Source organism: Rhodnius prolixus, unplaced genomic scaffold, assembly GCF_049639745.1.
Source record: "Rhodnius prolixus isolate KJV_2025 unplaced genomic scaffold, Rpr scaffold_8, whole genome shotgun sequence".
Classification (NCBI taxonomy): Eukaryota; Metazoa; Arthropoda; class Insecta; order Hemiptera; family Reduviidae; genus Rhodnius; species Rhodnius prolixus.
Genome location: NW_027411593.1, coordinates 25105210 through 25123538, shown reverse-complemented (window position 1 = coordinate 25123538; position 18329 = coordinate 25105210). Strand labels below are relative to the sequence as shown.

The 18329-nt window shown below is 35.9% G+C and overlaps 1 long non-coding RNA gene across 3 annotated transcripts in view; it reads left to right on the top strand.

Annotated features, from left to right (window-relative positions):
* The window catches only part of LOC141451049 (uncharacterized), a 1078357-nt gene that overhangs the window by 528456 nt on the left and 531572 nt on the right, over nucleotides 1-18329 (top strand). For all 3 annotated transcript variants that reach the window (XR_012456506.1, XR_012456504.1, XR_012456505.1), the window contains one exon: nucleotides 6889-6947. This is a non-coding gene — a long non-coding RNA (uncharacterized lncRNA). The remainder of the gene's footprint in view (nucleotides 1-6888; nucleotides 6948-18329) is intronic.

Below are 18329 nucleotides of genomic sequence, written 5' to 3'. Positions count from 1 at the left end.
GAGTAGAAAATGTTCCTCATGGGGTTACCCAAAGTTGTGGTTTCGAAGGCTGCTACCAAAATGGTTAGATGCAACAGTGTGATTCGCGGAATTATACCTTTCTAATATGTACAAAAAAAATCTGCTGCAACTGCAGTAAGAGCTCAAAAAAACGCCCTGTTGAGGTTACTACTCCAGAAATCATTGATAAAATCCATGATATGGTGATGGATGACAGAAGAGTGAAGGTGCGTTTCTCGATGCTGTGGGCATCTCGAATGAACGGGTACATAATATTTTGCATCAACATTTGGACATGACAAAGCTATCCGCAAGATGGGTGCCGCGATTGCTCACGCTTGACCAAAAACGAAATCGTGTGAAGTGTTGCAAGGACGGTTTGCAGCTGTTCCAGAAGAATCCGCAGTACTTTAAGCGTCGTTTCGTCACTGTGGATGAAACATGGATACATCACTACGCTCCTGAGACCAAAGAACAATCTAAACAATTGGTTACCAAGGGGGAATCTGCGCCAAAAAAGGCGAAGACCGTTCCTTCGGCCGGAAAGATTATGGCGACTGTCTTTTGGGATTCGCAAGGAATAATCCTCATCGACTATCTGGAAAAGGGTAAAACTATTACAGGTGCATATTATTCATCGTTATTGGACCGTTTGAAAACCGAGCTGCAAGAAAAACGCCCACGATTGGCCCACAAAAAAGTCCTTTTCCATCACGGCAACGCACCAGCTCACACCTCAGCAGTTGTGGTCGCAAAATTAATGGAAATAGGGTTCAAACTCGTTTCACATCCCCCCTATTCTCCAGACTTGGCTCCCTCGGACTACTATTTGTTCCCCAATATGAAGAAATGACTGGCGGGAAAAAGATTTTATTCAAACGAGGAGGTGATTGCAGAAACGAATGGCTATTTTTCAGACTTGGACAAATCCTATTATTCGGAAGGGATCAACAAACTAGAGCAGCGTTGGACGAAGTGTATAAGCCTAAAAGGAGACTATGTTGAAAAATAAAAAAGGTTTACCCCAAAAAATTAAGTAGTTTTTATTTTTGCACGGACTTTTCAAACGACCCTCGTATGTTGCATACTGCTTTCAGTTTTCATATATTTTTAATCAATTTATTACTATAATTATTATTATTTTATTTTATTTTATTTTTTGTATAAAAATTAGAGTCGATGTAAATGATTCAAACTTAAGTCCTCAACTTCCTTTTGTTTATTTTCTTTCCCAACTTTTTTCTTCGTCTTCCTTCTGTTCCCTCCTCTCAATTCCTTCATCATCCTCTGAATAAGCTTTAGCCCATTTAGTTAGAAGCTTCGTGGTCGTCTTGTGGAAGGGTCTTTTCATTAAAAAGTTTGCCCTATCTTAAAAACTAAGGGATAAACCCGAAAGCTATTTTGCTAAAGCCTTTTCTTCCCTTTCCTTTCCGTTGATATTTTCTAAAGAGTTTGAAAAAAATAAAAAACACACACACACACACATACACACACAAAACAAAAACAAAGAAACCGCTTGAAAAGTGAATTCAAAGAAAAAAAAAAGAAAAGCAAATGGGAGACAAAGTGAGAGAGAATTACGAATTTTCTTGCCTAGAAATAACTCCTTGCAGGATATCCGTTCTAAACCTGAACCATTAAGCGCCAAGAAGAAGTCAACTCTAGTTTTTTTGTAGCTTGGCGTTTGAATTTGAGTGTAAGCAAATCAGTTTACTGAGTCCCCAATGTATAATGCATACTCTTTATAATATAAAGAGTATTAAAAAAGAATTCTTGATTTTATGAGATTTCTTTTTTACTTAAGTGCTTCAATAAATTAGTATTAAATAAGGGCGGGTGTTGGTCTAGTGGTCTAGAGCGTGGCTTTGTGTGTGGAAGATCGCCAGTTCGAATCCCACGCGTATGGCTACTTTTTATTTGATAGAAAAAATTGTTTATAGTAAAGTATGAGCTTCTGCCCCTGTCTGCGACACCTAATTGGTAGTTGGACGTTAAGCGCCGCCCGAAAAAATAAGCGATTACTTTACTTTTACTAGGTAATCAAGTATGCACAGTTTGCTGATGACCGTTCTGTTCCGCCGGAAACAGTTGTGAAAGAAATATGAAAAGCTTAATCATGAGCCATTCCTGGCCAAATGTTTTTCATTGACAGCCTAAAATGAAAACTATAATGGAAACAAAACCCACTCGTAAAGCTGATAATTCGATCTAAAAATTTAGAAAACGAAAATAAAATTCAAAAATTAGACGAAGATTTATGCAATTGGCAGGTAATTCAGGTCAAAGAACAAAAACAAAAGAGATTTATCTTGGAAAAACTTTGATTTTTCCAAAGGGAAAACTAAAGAAAGAAAAGCAATGAACCATCCTTAGACATGAAAACAAGACTTCACAACCAGACATTTTAAGTGTTAAGTTAAACAGTTTATCTCGCCATTTTGCTGCCAGTTCTTTTACGCATTTATAATTTTTATTTAGCTCTACATTTTATTTTTGTTAGTTTTTTAACTGTTTGACAGTTATTTCAAAAAGTTTTTTTAAATTTTTTATTACCTACATCATTAATTAGTTAGTAATTCTAGTTCTTAAAATATAATACGCTCCGTGCTTGCTAAACTGCTTAAATATTACGATATACTTCAAATTTAGGCGCCACAGTAACCGAGCAGTTAGAGGCGAGACCTGCGAAGCTAATATGCATTGTGGTACTGGGTTCGATTCCCGGTCATAGGCCTTGGATTTTATTTAATGGTTAATAAAAGAAATTTACAGTAAAGTATGTTTGCTGGTCGCCTCCGTCCACGACACCTAATTGGTAGTTGGACGTTAAGCCCCGCCTGAAAAAATAGGCGATTACTTTTTTTTTTACTTCATATTACTACTTATTAAATACTTAGTCTCCACCTCATCTACCGTGCAGTGTTAAGGTTTTTTGACAGAAAGAACGCCATCTGTGTCTCTATCCATCGACAGCTTCCTAGACTTTGCGAATCCTAAGACTCGTCCGTTTATTCCTCTCTTAGCACTGACCAACCAACTGATCCTTCTTCTTTCTCCTGGGTCACCTGCCGCAGATTCTAGTGTACATCGCTTTCCTAGGTAGCCCAATACTCCACCATCCTGCTTACATATTCGAACCACTTGCAACTATTTTAATGTGGTACTTATTTGGTACTTAATGTGGTGTTTCTATGATACTGTCCCTCCTAGTCTTGATTAAATGAATAAACAATATAATACAATACTTTCTTGCTTCCGTGTCAGGAAATCGGTTCCATTAATAGTCGAAGATCCACAGTTCCGACCCCAACCTTGTATCTTTGACTTTATCTCCAGCACTGCGGATCTAACCACATTTTCAACTGCTACCTGTAGTTTTTCTCATCTTTAGCGGTGTGGAAAAACTTTGTTTTTCTTTATTTTCTTTTTCTCAGCTCACTGATCAATGATGGATCTTATAAGCAAGATTATGCATTTGTAGATTATTATTCATTATTATTATTATTATTAATTTAATATTATTATTATTAATTTAGTATTAATTTATTATTATTATTAATTTAGTATAAATAATTAATAATTATTAATTATTTAGTATTATTATTATTTATTATTTATTGTAGATTATTATTACACTAACCTGTCTAAACCTGTCTGCCTTAAAATTGACAAATTGTCACTTTAATTAATTTGAACAATGCTGTTTTTTTGTCTTTTTAACATCTTCCAAAGGTTGTTTCCATTTCGTAATTAATTGTTCTTTAAAAAATTGTGAATTTTTTAGATGTTTATTATATGAGTTGGGCAACATTAATTCAACATTTTAATTTTGTTTTTTTTAGCTTCTTTATTTACATTTTTTTCTTTAAATATAAATTTTTTCTCTTAGATAATATTTTTTTTTGAGAATTTTTTATGTTGCAAAGTGAGGTTCTAAAATAAATATTTAATGTATTAAAAGTTAGAAATTAAATAAATAAAAATAGAGCGGTGCTCATATTTATTATCTCTAAATGATCGCTACTAAATTGTCTGTCTCGAGATTTCCCGGAAAGATTCTTTTTTTAGGTTCCTATCGAGTGTATTTTTTTTTTTTTGTAATTAATATGTGTGTGCATGTTGTGAACAAAATATCTCAAAAACCAATTATCGTTGGTAGCTGGTACTTAATGTTTCGATTTGGTCTCCTCCAGGAAGCTTAAATATCTTAGTAACCAAAATTTCTAAACCTGAAGCAAGATTTTACACTCATAATGGTTTAAAACAGTTATTAGTAACATTACTATAAGAATATTTGTTTAATGGTACTTCTCGGAGAGGGTAATTTTAGCAAACTTATTGTGCCTCGCACAGGCGCCGGAATAGACCAGAATTGCTGGAGATGAAATAACTTACCCAGGTACTGCAGAGAAAACTTCGAGCAGGAGAAGTCTTAACCGGCTGCAAGGGATATTTCAGAGAGCCAACATTGCCTTTCCTAAGGATTCAAAAGAAAAATCCCCTAATAGGATTTTACTGGGTTACCTGGTGAGGCTATTAAATAACGAGACTATTGCTGTAAAACATTTTATTTTAAATTTATACATATTTAGTTATTATCACCTTCAATATACACCCCTCCCCTATCTCTGCAACGCTCCATGCGAATTTACCATTGTTCGAAACAGTGCTGGAAGTCTTTTTCTGTGAGCTCCTGCAAGACGCGTGCCGCTTTTTCTTTCACAGCTTCAACGGACTGAAATCGTGTTCCTTTTAATGCAGATTTTACTTTGGGGAACAGATAAAAGTCACATGGGGCCAGGTCAGGCGAATAAGGCGGTTGGCCTAAAACTGGGGATGTTGTACTTGGCTAGAAACGTCTTGAAAGGCAGTGCAGTGTGAGCCGGCGCTTTGTCCTGATGGAGAACCCATGACTTGTTCTTTCATAAATCGGGCCGTTTTTTCATTACTCTTTCACGGAGTAGAGCAAGCACCTCACGGTAGTAATGTTGATTAATTATAATCGATATTTTCATCTGTTTTGGACGAGGAAGGGCGACCCGGGCGGTCATCATCTCCGACGTTTTCTCGGCCATTTTGGAAACGCTTGAATCACTCAAAAACTTGTGCACGTTATAAAAATTCATCGCCATAAACTTCTTTTAATAACAGATAAGTTTCAGTTGCGGTTTTATCAAGTTTTCATGTGAAATTTCACGATAATTCGTTGTTGTATTACATGTGTAGTATCATGTTTTCGACAAAACGAAACTAACACTTCTTACACAAACGACGGTTCTGGTCAAACAGATTTCTCTACAAACACGTGAGACGCAGCAATCGAAAGAGAAGGCTTTACGCTGCACAGCTGTCGGTCGTTAGGATTTGGCGCATGCATAGTACTTCTGTAGCAGCATCAGTCTCGTTATTTAATAGCCACACCTCGTATATTTCCCTCTGGACCCGAAAACTACCTAGAAACTCTAGGAAGCGTGCTTGTTCCTCAAAAAAGGTGATGCGAAAATCTTTCAAGGATCGCTTCCACAGATTGAGAACGAACGAAGATCTCATAGGATGTTCTATGAAGAGAGCGAAGACGCAGTGTTAGGTATAATTTTGGAGGGGGTCTCTAATGCACCCCTCACCACAAAAACATCTTCAAATTTCTTAAATTGGTTTCATATTAAAGGTTGGGTATTATTCTAAGTTGAGTGTAATCATCCTTCTAATCCTAGAAACTAGTTCAGTAACTCTGATGAAATCCAAGAGATCAGGGTACTGGCAATAGAGATAATCACTTCTTGGCTCAAGAAAGCTTTATTTCCCCAGGAAGAACATACCATTATTGTTTATTGAACTGGCTTTTCATCTGAATAGTATAATAATTAATATAAATATGGAGCTAAATTTGTAAAATTGAAATAATCTGCTGGCCAGAATTGCTAGTTTAACGAGAATGTGAGGTTCCGTCACAAACGGCTCCCACGATCTTATTTAAGCATTAAATAATCATCAATAATACATCAACAAATTTTACTTAAAATAAATTTCACATAGGATCTAAGCCATAGGTTAGGTAGATAGAGATAAGAATTAAATATGAAACAATTGTTCGGAGATTAAAGACAATTTTTGAAATAGAACTTCGAGAATAATAGCAGGAGAATGTTTTCTCGCTGAATTTCACTTCTATACGTTTTTATCTTGGATTAAATTTTGGATTCTGGAATTTCATTCAGCAATACCAGATTTTTTTTTTGTGTGTGTGTTTTAAACCTTTAAGGAAACCAACATTTACAAAAAGAAATAAGTAAAATTTAAAATTAATTTAGTTTTGGGTAACCACAATTTAGTTTTGCCACGACTTTCATAGAAAGTTACTAGAGGCATGCCTGTGTTTAATCTACAAAGTTTTTATCTATAACTTAGTTTTACATAGGGCATTTTTACTGTGAACATCCTTAACGTAACCTAATCTCGTAGTAGAATATTTGGAAAATGGTGGAATATCTCTAACTTTCTCTAAGAACGCTTTAATTTCGGTATTTGTTAGAGTTGACTACTGCACAGCGGAAAAATAAGAATACAGAACATAACCTGATAGAAGAGATGGCAAATTTAAATATAAATTTATGTACTTCTGAGTTGAATTCAATGATTTTGTTTTCAAATGCGATAATAATCGAAATTAATGAATGTAAAAATGAATTTATACATATTTATGAAAACAACTGATTTATTGATAACATTTCAATTTTTTTTATTAAGTTATTTCCATGACTTTTCAAGAGAACTGAACCAATAAGATCAGATTTACTTGGTGCAACAATTGTTGCAGTTGTAAATATCAAAATAAAGTGGAAAAAAAAAAGAAAAAAAAAGTTATTTATTTATTTATTTTTGTTGCAGGAGCTGGTTTAATCAACACGTGCATTTAAGGGAGTGAGTGGCAACACTGAAATAGAAAGGTAGGTTGCGATAAACTTATCCTTTCTAATTTCTGGTCTGAATCTTTCTAATATTTTCTCACAGAAATTTGTTTAAAAAGAAAAAAAATGACGGCCACTGAACATTTCCTTTCTCAGACTCAATCAAACCTGCAGCATCACAACTAACGCTTGCCACCTACTTGTCAGACTCAATCAAACTTGCAGCATCACAACTAACGCTTGCCACCTACTTCTCAGACTCAATCAAACCTGCAGCATCACAACTAACGCTTGCCACCTACTTCTCAGACTCAATCAAACCTGCAGCATCACAACTAACGCTTGCCACCTACTTCTCAGACTCAATCAAACCTGCAGCATCAAACTAACGCTTGCCACCTACTTCTCAGACTCAATCAAACCTGCAGCATCACAACTAACGCTTGCCACCTACTTCTCAGACTCAATCAAACCTGCAGCCTCAACTAACGCTTGCCACCTACTTCTCAGACTCAATCAAACCTGCAGCCTCAACTAACGCTTGCCTCCTACTTCTCAGACTCAATCAAACCTGCAGCATCACAACTAACGCTTACCACCTACTTCTCAGACTCAATCAAACCTGCAGCCTCAACTAACGCTTGCCTCCTACTTCTCAGACTCAATCAAACCTGCAGCATCAACTAACGCTTGCCACCTACTTCTCAGACTCAATCAAACCTACAGCATCACAACTAACGCTTGCCACCTACTTCTCAGACTCAATCAAACCTGTAGCTTCACAACTAACGCTTGCCATCTACTTCTCAGACTCAATCAAACCTGCAGCATCACAACTAACGCTCTTCCCATCCTCGCTCCGCATCTAACTTTATCTTGTTTACAAACTGACTTGAACGTTTTCCTTCGTCTCCAGTCTTGTCATAAATTTACAGCAGATTTCATTCTAGGCTTCAGGGCCTTTCTGATTCTTCTGCGAGGAAGGAAATATTTTTTTTGAGGTAATTAGTGCTGAGATCTTTTTTCGATGCTCTGTCGGCCTTCGGACAGAGTTTCACAGCCTTCATACCAGACATTGTATGAAGCTTCTAAAAGTAGAAAGTCTATGAGTATGATAAATACTTATTCCTATAGGTTTTTTTCCTTTAAAGTGTGTTACATTGTAAAGAGAAATATAACATGAAGTTAGGAGAGTAAAAGGATAAATAATGCCCATAAACGCTTTTTCCAATATCGAAAGAGTTGGTTGAATGATTAACCTATATACTCGTAAATAACCATATATTTAAAAACAAGAAAGTGTCACGGTAGCCGAGCTGTTAGAGGCGAGGCCCGCAAAGCTAATTCAAATTGTGGTACTGGGTTCGATTCTTGGTCTAGGCCTTGGATTTTATTTAATGGTTAATATGAGAAATTTATATTTAGTAAAGTATGTTTGCTAGTCGCCTCCGTCCACGACACCTAATTTGTTTGTTGGACGTAAAGTCAGCCTGAAAAAATAGGCATTACTTTATAAAAATAAAGAATCAGAGCATTATTAAAGTTAATATTTATTACAAGAGCACTCTCCTGCCCGCAAAATTAGTTGATAATACTGGGTTTGGCAGCAGACTAAATCAATAAACACTAGTTTAATCCAATTCGTTTCCAGTAGTTTGTGACAACTCCAACAACTTAGACTTCTAAGTTTCTTTCCGAAGTTACTCTTCATTTATTAGTTGCAAATGTACTTTCAGACAGGAACTATAATGACCAATAACTTCATCTCGGCTGACTGCTCCTATGAGATTTATTTAATTTGTATTTATTAATTTAATTAATATTTATTAATTTTTTTGACTGGACTCTGGACAGAATAATTAATTTAAATAAAGTTTTTAATTTTTAATAACAATATGGCGAAAGCGCTTTTTGTCTATCCGTCAGCAGGAAGCTGAAAGGCAACCGTTCGGATTATCAAACACCATCAAGCAGTTACCACTGAACAGGAGTGGAGAAATGCGCAAGTTCAATAGGCTGCAAAAAGCGTCAGCCTTTGGTATAATTATTGAACGTTCAAGCTTCATTTTTGCGTACAGTTTGTAAATTAGAAATGATGTTTTTTATCAAAGCTAGACTAAATTTTATAGACAGTTATAAAAGGCGTATTTAAACATTGATTTCTCGAACTATCGGGTTGGCAAATAAGTTCGTTCGATTTTTATTTTGGTACAGATTCATTCCGATTTTCTTTTTTTATCTGCAAGCGCAGAACTCGATTGTTCATTTGAAAGGTTATGTTAAGCTTAACCTTTCTATGGATTTCGGTTTAACAAACATTACTATTGCGCTTGCTGCGTAGCTGTAATGATAGAAGAAAATAAAGTGCATTTTCGTCATATTTTGCTCTGTTATTTTAAAAAGGGCAAACGAGCTGCAGAGGCTCATTTTTATGAATTTTTTTTAAAGATAATTTAAGATAAAATTTTTATCTTTTTAGATATGTTGTGTTTATGGTGATGATGCCTTAACAGAACGCGTGTGCCAAAAGTGGTTTGCCAAATTCCGTTCTGGAGTTTGACATTAATGATGCGCCCAGCTCCGGTCGCCCGACTGAGATTAATTCAAATGATGTCAAGAGCGTAAAGCTTAACACATCATATACGAGCTCCAAAATTCATTTGCGCCGGCTGGGATACGTTTCTCGGCTCAATGTTTGGATTGCATGAATTAACCGAGGCCAACTTAGCCACTCGCATATCCATTTGCGATTCGTTGCGGAAACGTCTAAAAAATACCCATTTTTAAAGCGGATGTTAACAGGAGGTGAAAAATGGATCGTTTACGATAATGTAGTGCGTAAAAGATCATGGAAGCACTGCAGTGAGCCGCCACAAAACAAGCTTGAAGGCGGAATTGCATCCGAAGAAGATTATGCTCTCCGTATGGTGGGATTATAAAGGTATCATCTACTACGAGCTGTTACTGTCAGGCAAAACAATTTATTCAACTGCATACTGCTAGCAGTTAACCAAACTGGACCATGCGATCCGCACAAAACGTCCAGAATTGGCAAATCGCAAAGGTGTCGTCTCCCACCACGACGACGCCAGACCGCATGCATCAGTGACCACTCGGAATAAACTGCTGGGATGTTTTTTCTCATCTTCCTTATTCACCGAGCCTGGCACCTTCTGATTATCATTTATTCTGATAGTTGTAGAACTCCATGAACAGAAAAACTTCCAATAACGAGAAGACTGTCAAAAAACATTTTGATAGTTTTTTCGACGATAAGCCACAGGCGTTCTACGAACATGGTATAACGAAGTTGGTGGAAAGATGGCAAGAAGTTATCAATAAGAATGGTCAATGTATAATTGATTAAAATTTATCCTGTGTATCAAAAAAATTGATATTTATTCCACCCTCAAAAACCGAACGAACTTATTTGCCAACCCTATATAATTAAATAAAGATAATATAATAAGACTTTTTCTATTTGCGACTGAATACAGTGTGTAACAAGCAAAGTGGATTACGAAACGATATCCAAATCCACATTTATACTCGTACATACAAATATACTTACATACATAGGGAAGCATTAGCGTAAACGGTGACCAAACACTGTTGTTAGCCACAGCTGCTGAGTAATGGCTTCTAATGACTAAGAACGAACAATTGTGAATTTGAATTACGATAAAATTTATTATCAAAATCTTGGTCATCAAAATAAAGTAAAACCGAAAAAGAAGCTACTATTGTAGAAACTTCAGCAATGTTTTCTTTTTTCAAAAAGTATTTTGGACAGGTTCAGCCTTAGGGTCTTAAGGAAAAAGCGATTTCCATACCAAATTAAATCAGACTTCTTAAGCGTCATCGATTTTTCACCTGAACTCTTCAGTCTTCTGTAAATTCGAGGCTTTTTAAAGTCGGCAAAATTAAGAACTAACGTGCAAGTCAGATTGATCGTACAACAGGTAAAGTTTATTATTTTTCTTTAAATTCTTACAAGGAAATAATTGAACTGTTTTAACATGAAACAAAAATTCCTTTTTTTCCAAACTCAGAGTGGTATCACATTTATAATTTAGATGCATATTATACATTCTGTGCCTACATTACCAGTTCTGGTATGTAACTCGTTCTCTAACTTTATGAAGTTAACGTTAGGTTGGGGAGAATGAATGAATTTCGCTACAGTAAACTTTGACTGTAGCAAAATTTACATCACAAATATAGGCCAACTTATATGTTACGTGTACGCACAATTGTACATCTGGCTCTCACTATAGTCCTCTACCATTATCATACCCTTGAAAAATTGTTTTACAACTCCCAACTTGGCAAAACAAAATCTAAAAATTTGAAAATATTTTTATCAAAATACAACAAATCGATGGATTCTCAGCGGAGAAGCTGAGATAGACTCTTTAGGATTAACAAATACCTTCAACTTCTTGGAGATTACAAGATAATTAATTATTGTCCAGTCTTTATTTAGTTTCCGGTGCAATTGGCTCCGAAAACATTGGTTCCTATTAACCAGATAAGTGTGTTTGACGTGTATACACTTGAAGCTAAATCTCTATTACGGTGCGTTCGACGTGTATACTCGTTGTGAAAAATGTGAAATTGCCATTGACTATAAAAAACTATAAGAACATTATTTGGTGGGATGTTTCCTTTATCTTACCAATAGAACTGCCTAGTATTTTATACGGAGGGGATTGGTCGGAGTCAGCCAAATGATAAGTGATTGGTACATGTTTGGTCTCCGCATTAGAGATTGGGAATTACGTACACAAATAGAAGCTCTCAACCCTTGTGCAATGCCATTTTTACTTTGTTAGAGGTTCAGACCTCAGTACGAGCATGATTTCAATTTTGCACAGAATTCAAAGCTTTTCCCTTCCTTGTAAAAGCTCTTGCGTCCCTAGTTAACTAAGCAATGCATAACGTGAAGCGGTGCAAGATTTTGAATGAGCACAGAATGCTCTGTATTCTCAAATCCCAGAAACTGCAGAAAAAGTCACTTGCTGTGACTATTAGGACGTTGTAAACTTTTGGTTGTTTTACCCTGCGTTCGTCGTGTATACACGTCATTGTCGTGATTTTAATTCCGCACTGGTTAAACGTTTTGACCAGGAAACTACCACGAACTTTCTGCTTTTACTTCGACATTAGATCCACATAATTTATCTATTGATATATCGACCACTTTGTTAAAATTACAGTGTCTGATTATAATTAAGTGCGTTATTTTTTACGATGAAACATACAAATTGTAGAATAATCTTGAATATTAAAGGTTCTTGAATTAGTTCTTCTATATTCATAGGACACTTCGGCCTAATAAGGCAGTCATTGGCCGATGTACAGCCACAACATTATGATAATAAAAAATAGATTAATTCATGTTACTTGTTTTATTTCAATGAATAAAATAACACTATTTTTTAAATTTTTGAAAAATTAATAATATAAACATTATTAGTTGAAAAGTTTTCTGAGTTAAAAGCTACGGATTTTTGTGTTGATGCCAAGATTATTACCCTGATTATTACCTAACTACTATTTGTTTTCTGCCTTGAATGATGTCGTGCTGTTTACGTATGTACTCTCGGGTAGATCTCATTCATGCAGTTTAATGCTGCAGTTTGGACAACTAGAGGTGAAACTTACATTTGATTTGTTGCAATCATTACAATCAATCTAACTTAAAACTTGTGATTGTTCTTTGTGTGTCAGCTAACTCGAAATATATTTTATTTTGTATAGCAATGTGTGGTTTTTCCCTTTGGTTTTCGGTATTATTGCGATTTTGGTTGTTTTCGCAGCTATCCAACTAAATAAAGGATCAATTAATTCCAGATCCTTACGAATCCAACCCTCCTTACCAATAAAAGTAATTTATGAATTGTTAATCTCTACTTGGTAACAAGAGAACACTGTCTGTGGTTTGGCACTATATTAAGAAGATTCCAGGCGCCAATGACCTTAGATGTCGACAACCTTTTTTTTAAAAAAATATTTGCTATTTACGATCTACTCAAATAATAATAATAATGTGAATCAGTGAATCTGATGTAAGAAGACTTCTTGTCTGGATCAGCTGGAGACAAGAAGCTGTCCTCTTGCAACATTTTTGCTGGAGTCTCTTACATTGCTCTCAGAGTTTATCACGAAGCTAACAGCGTTTCTATAGACGTGGAAGATGACCTAGAATCGTTGCAGAGGCCAGAACTTAAACAAGAGAATTTCTTGCAGAAAAGAACAGAGTCAAAGTATTTTCTAGAATTAGATTTTCATTCTTCAGTTGAGATCTTGAGGTTGTTATGGAGGGTATTGTTAGAGACATCAGATGGAGAATTCGTAATCTAATGAAGTATTTCTGATTGAAAGGACTGGATTTTTAATTGAGAATTGGAAAGTGTAGTTGAAATCCTTAAAATTAAAATAGGATAATAAAATAATGTTCCTACTTTAGTGCTGGTAATTGGATTACAGATGGTGATAAATTCGACACTTAAAACTAGAGACTATTTATGGCCTAACCAGACTTTAAAGGTAGTGAGTGAAAATCTTTTTTGATTTATCACTTATTAAATCAATTATATAACTAATGAAAGTTTGGCCAGCCATTTAATATGTGGGTTAGTTTTCCGTTTCAGATTTGGTTTGGAGTGGCATGAACCTGCTAGCTAAGGGGAAGGTTATAGCTGGCGGCAAGGGAGGTATCACTTTGCTAGATTGGTTTACTTTACACTTTATAACCTAATAATGAAGTGCAGATTCATAAATCAACACGAAACCTACCCACCGCTGACTTGTGTATACATGACTATGTTTGCTTCCCATCCCTTGAAACTTTGTACCATTTCCAGACTGGTTTTGCAAACAGTATACTGTTCACTTCCTGTGCACAAAACTGTTTTTCGATGCCCATTAAAAGCAAAAAACAGCCTCCATTTCAGCGATGTTTGAAATTCATACAGTGAGAAAGTACGCACAAGGGTCAGAATTTATTTATACAGAATGATTTTTAATTACCTGCAGGGCAGAAAACTATATCAGTTGAATGTTTATTGGAGTCTTCATTCGATGTCTGCATTTTTAAGCGCCATGTTAGCCAACTTTATGTTCAACCGTGATGAAGTTATTGGCTGCCCATAGTTACGATATTTTACCCTTACAAATGATAAAGTGACAACAATTTTTATGAATTATTACTATAAAATAATAATAAGGAAAAATAATCAAAAATTTTTTAAATCTTGCTGGCAGGATTTCAAACAGTCCTTGTTATGCTCATTCTTCTTGACGAACTTACAAATTCTGCACTGGTGTAAGGATTCGCTTTATGCAGAAGTTGTCTAACCGGGGAACTCTGACCCTGCGGGGTTACAGCTGAATTCAGGGTCCACAGAATAATTTTGGAGATTTGAAGGAACACTAGCGCAATGATTTTGATTTTTAAAATTCTACAATCCTACAGAGATTAAAATGCTTTGAAATGATGGATTAACAGGAAATGTAACTGTACAGAAAGTGGCAGGATTTCCTCTGTTATCCTAATCTACGCCAGAAGTGTCCTTTCTTGTCCGGTCCAGAAAGAAACCTCTTACACAAAAGATACCTGTGTCATTGCACCCAATCCAGACTCTGTCGGAATTTATTTCGCTCTATGTTTAGTAAATCCATATAAATTTACAAATTTTGCTTACAGTTTGGAAAACCCAAGTATATTAAAGTAAATTAATTGCCTATTTTTTCAGGCCGGCTTTACGTCCAACTACCAATTAGGAGTCGTGGACGGAGACGACTAGCAAACATATTTTACTGTAAATTTCTTTTATTAACCATTAAATAAAATCCAAGGCCTAAGACCGGGAATCGAACTCAGTTCCACAATATATATTAGCTTTACAGATCTCGTCTCTAACCGCTCGGCTACCGTGGCGCCTGGAAAATCTAATTATATTCTGCTAATGCCAAATCAAATGGTGTTTCCTTCCTTCTCAGACGTGCAATCCTTCCAATATTCTTTCCTGGAACCATATACCCCCTCCCTGATAAGTGAGTTGACTCTCTTGGACTGTACCTTGATAAGCGACCCACCTGGAACCCACTCAGTAGACTGAAGAAACAAAAACTAAACAGACTGTACCTACTCTCTAGACTACTTGACTCATGTTCCAAAATTCTTTTCAGATTCCAAAAGATTTATGGACAACATACTACAGTCGTTGAACCATTATAGATATAGGATGCGATGTCAGGGATTCAACCAAGGATACTAATTTCTACCGTGTCCAATCATTCCAGTCGAAAGTCCTTCCCTGAAATAGCAATTACTCTTTAATAAGTTTCAAATCTAATACTTCACACTGAACTTAAAGCGCCCTTTGTCCTTCAGCTAATAACAAACCGCTACAAGAAATTCCTTGATTCCACAGACGCCCTTTCTAGCCCATCATCCTCGGCATTGCCCCCCAGAAGATTAAAACGTTGCTGGCCCCCTTGAATTACTCAGCTCCTCCTCATTTTCTCTATCCCTTAAAATAACTAGAAAGTACCTCCGTCGGAAGGAACCCTTCAATTTTATTCGTTTTAATTTTATAAATTTAAAATAGGATGAAAAAATTAACTGACTGAAAAAGACAAACAATCAAACCTTATATACGAAATAGAATGTAAAGACTGTCACAAAAAATATATAGGCGAAACATCACAGTACTTACAAAAAAAACAGGACTGTACCAACACTCTTACGACACTAAACTAAAGAAGAACACCACAGCACTTTCCTTACATAGCACAGAAAATCATTACACTTTCGATTTCCCAAACACAAAGATACTTAAATCAGAAACCAACACACAAAAAATGAAAGTGCTAGAAATGATGTACATATCTAAGGCAGAAAACGGTTTAAATTTCAAAACTGACACCAACAATTTAAACAACATATTCGCCAACTTACTACAAAATACTTGACAATTGGCAACACTTACTTCCATACAACCTAACACATATCGATCACACAGACCGATCACACTCAGTCCATGAACAGACAAGACAGAAGGCACACCACCCCTGTAATGTAAAAATATTACTTTGTAAACTAGGTAAATAATTTTTGTAAATTTCGTTACATTATACATATTCATTTTAATGGAATCATTGTTAACAATCTGTTAATAGGTTCCACAGTCCTGAAGATGACCTAGTCCCTAGGTCGAAAGCTCGGCAGAATACAAATATACTATGACTGAAACTCGCACTTATTTTTTCATCCTACTGAAAGTATGAATTAGTCACCAAAAATAATGAACAGTAGTTTCTTGGTTAAGTTATTTTTGTCTCTTATAGACTTTCGGTATGGCCATACGAGATTTTGTAGATGTACGAGTACTATCATTTATAAAGGCGTTTTTTAAACTCTTGTCCTTAAATTTATTGGAATTTGATTCTGAGGAACAAAACGTAGAAAAAAAATACTTTGTTCTTATGTTGTACAAAATATGGTGATGATTGGTTTGCCAAGGGTTAGTAGATTAATGCAGAAGTACTTTAAAATAACTGCTTTTTTCAAGTGTTGGTCTGACTAGTGTCAATTTTGGTAATAATTTCAAGTTTAAGGATGGTGTATGAAAGAAGAGACGAGAGCTAATGGTTGTGATAAAATATGGACAGCATCGTGACAAAGCTAAACTAGGATGTTGTAGTACAAGACATTTCATTCCGCTTTTACTTACTGGAATATACCATTCCAAAGCTGGGCCGGTCTCCGTCCCCTAGCTGTCGACCATGCCGACATTTACAGCAGTTTTCCTTATTTTTCCAATGTCGACTTGATAGGTTTTCTTTTTTCTTTTTTTTATATTTATTTCCTTCCTGCCCCCACCCTGAGGGCTATTCCATCAAGAAACTAGTCTGAAGAAATGGACAAGAAGTAGAATAGCATGGAGGATGGGGTTTGGATTGCTGTAAAGGAAGCAGATGGAACAAGTGTCACATGGAGACTGTGGGATTCTTCACTTTTCTGTTCGGGAACTATCAGAGTCTCAGCCTCTCTCTTTTCTGGGCAAACCAACTTTCTATTATCATTTTTTTCCCCCTTTTTTTAGCTACAAATAGAGAGTACCATAACTGAAGAACTTTCATTTAAATAGACGTCAAACATTATCAATATTAAGAAGTTAGTTTCTTCAGATAATAAATACTGCCCGTCAATTTATCTGTGTAGTTTTTATCTGATTAATCTGCCCAAATTCTCAAAATCATGGGGCTTTAGAGTTGAAATTATTGGAATCAGATAGCTTCGACAAGTATTTTGGACACATGGTCAAAAATTATCTGCTAATATCAGTGAAATTTTCGGTAAATGTGTAGTTATTTTGAATGGGCAATAGATTCTCGTAGGAAAAATATTATGAAATGAATATAAAAAATTGTTGCGTACAGTGAAAATTTTAGCTTTGGTGTAAACAAAAATGTTCTATCTAGACCAGGGGTCCCCAAACTACGGCCCAGGGGGCCACATGCAGCCCCCTGAGGACATTTATCCGGCCCTCGCCGTACTTCCGGAAGGGGCATCTCTTTCATTCAATGGTAGTCAGTGAGAGGAGGAGCACTATTTGTGGCGGTGCCGCAAAGCGCTGCGTCGCTCATGTACAGTACTACTTCCGGTGACGCGGGTCGCACGCGTCACGGCTCCGAAACATAACAGCAGAAGTAGGAAGAAAGGCAAAGCACTATAACTAAACCGGACATTGACCATCTCATTAGCCAAAATTAGGCCCATAATTCCCACAGAAATACTGGGCAGTTTGGTGATTTAAATTTACTTGTTCTTTATTTGAAATATTTTATTTGTTCCCGTTTTGTTTTTTTTACTTTAAAATAGTTTTTTTTTTTTATAGTCCGGCCCACCAACGGTCTGAGGGACAGTGAACCTGGGGCCCTGTGTAAAAAGTTTGGGGACCCCTAATCTAGGGGTATTGCACAAATTATGTAAAAAAAAAAGTTGTATTTTTTAAAAATAGAACAGAATAACAATTTTGTCTTTTTAATTATTTAAGGCGCGTCAAGATTTGAGGTTATTGGCGCCCGAAAGTTTTTTCAGTGCACTGTCGGCCTTCTGACAATTTTCTCTTGTTATAAAGAATACTGTCCATCTCCGGACTGTGAGCTATAAGAAGCTCCTAGGAAGAGAGAAAAAATCTAAGGGTCAGCAGCTGGATTCGAACCCGGGACCTCCGCGGTGGGAATCCAATGCGTTAACCATCTAGCTAATCCATCCCCTTACAAACTGTTTATTATTGTTATTATTGATCTTAACAAAACAAAAAATCGTTAAGAATTATTGATTTTGTAGGTCGGGGTAATATTTATATCATTTTAATAATTTTTGTGGTAATTAATTATTTAATT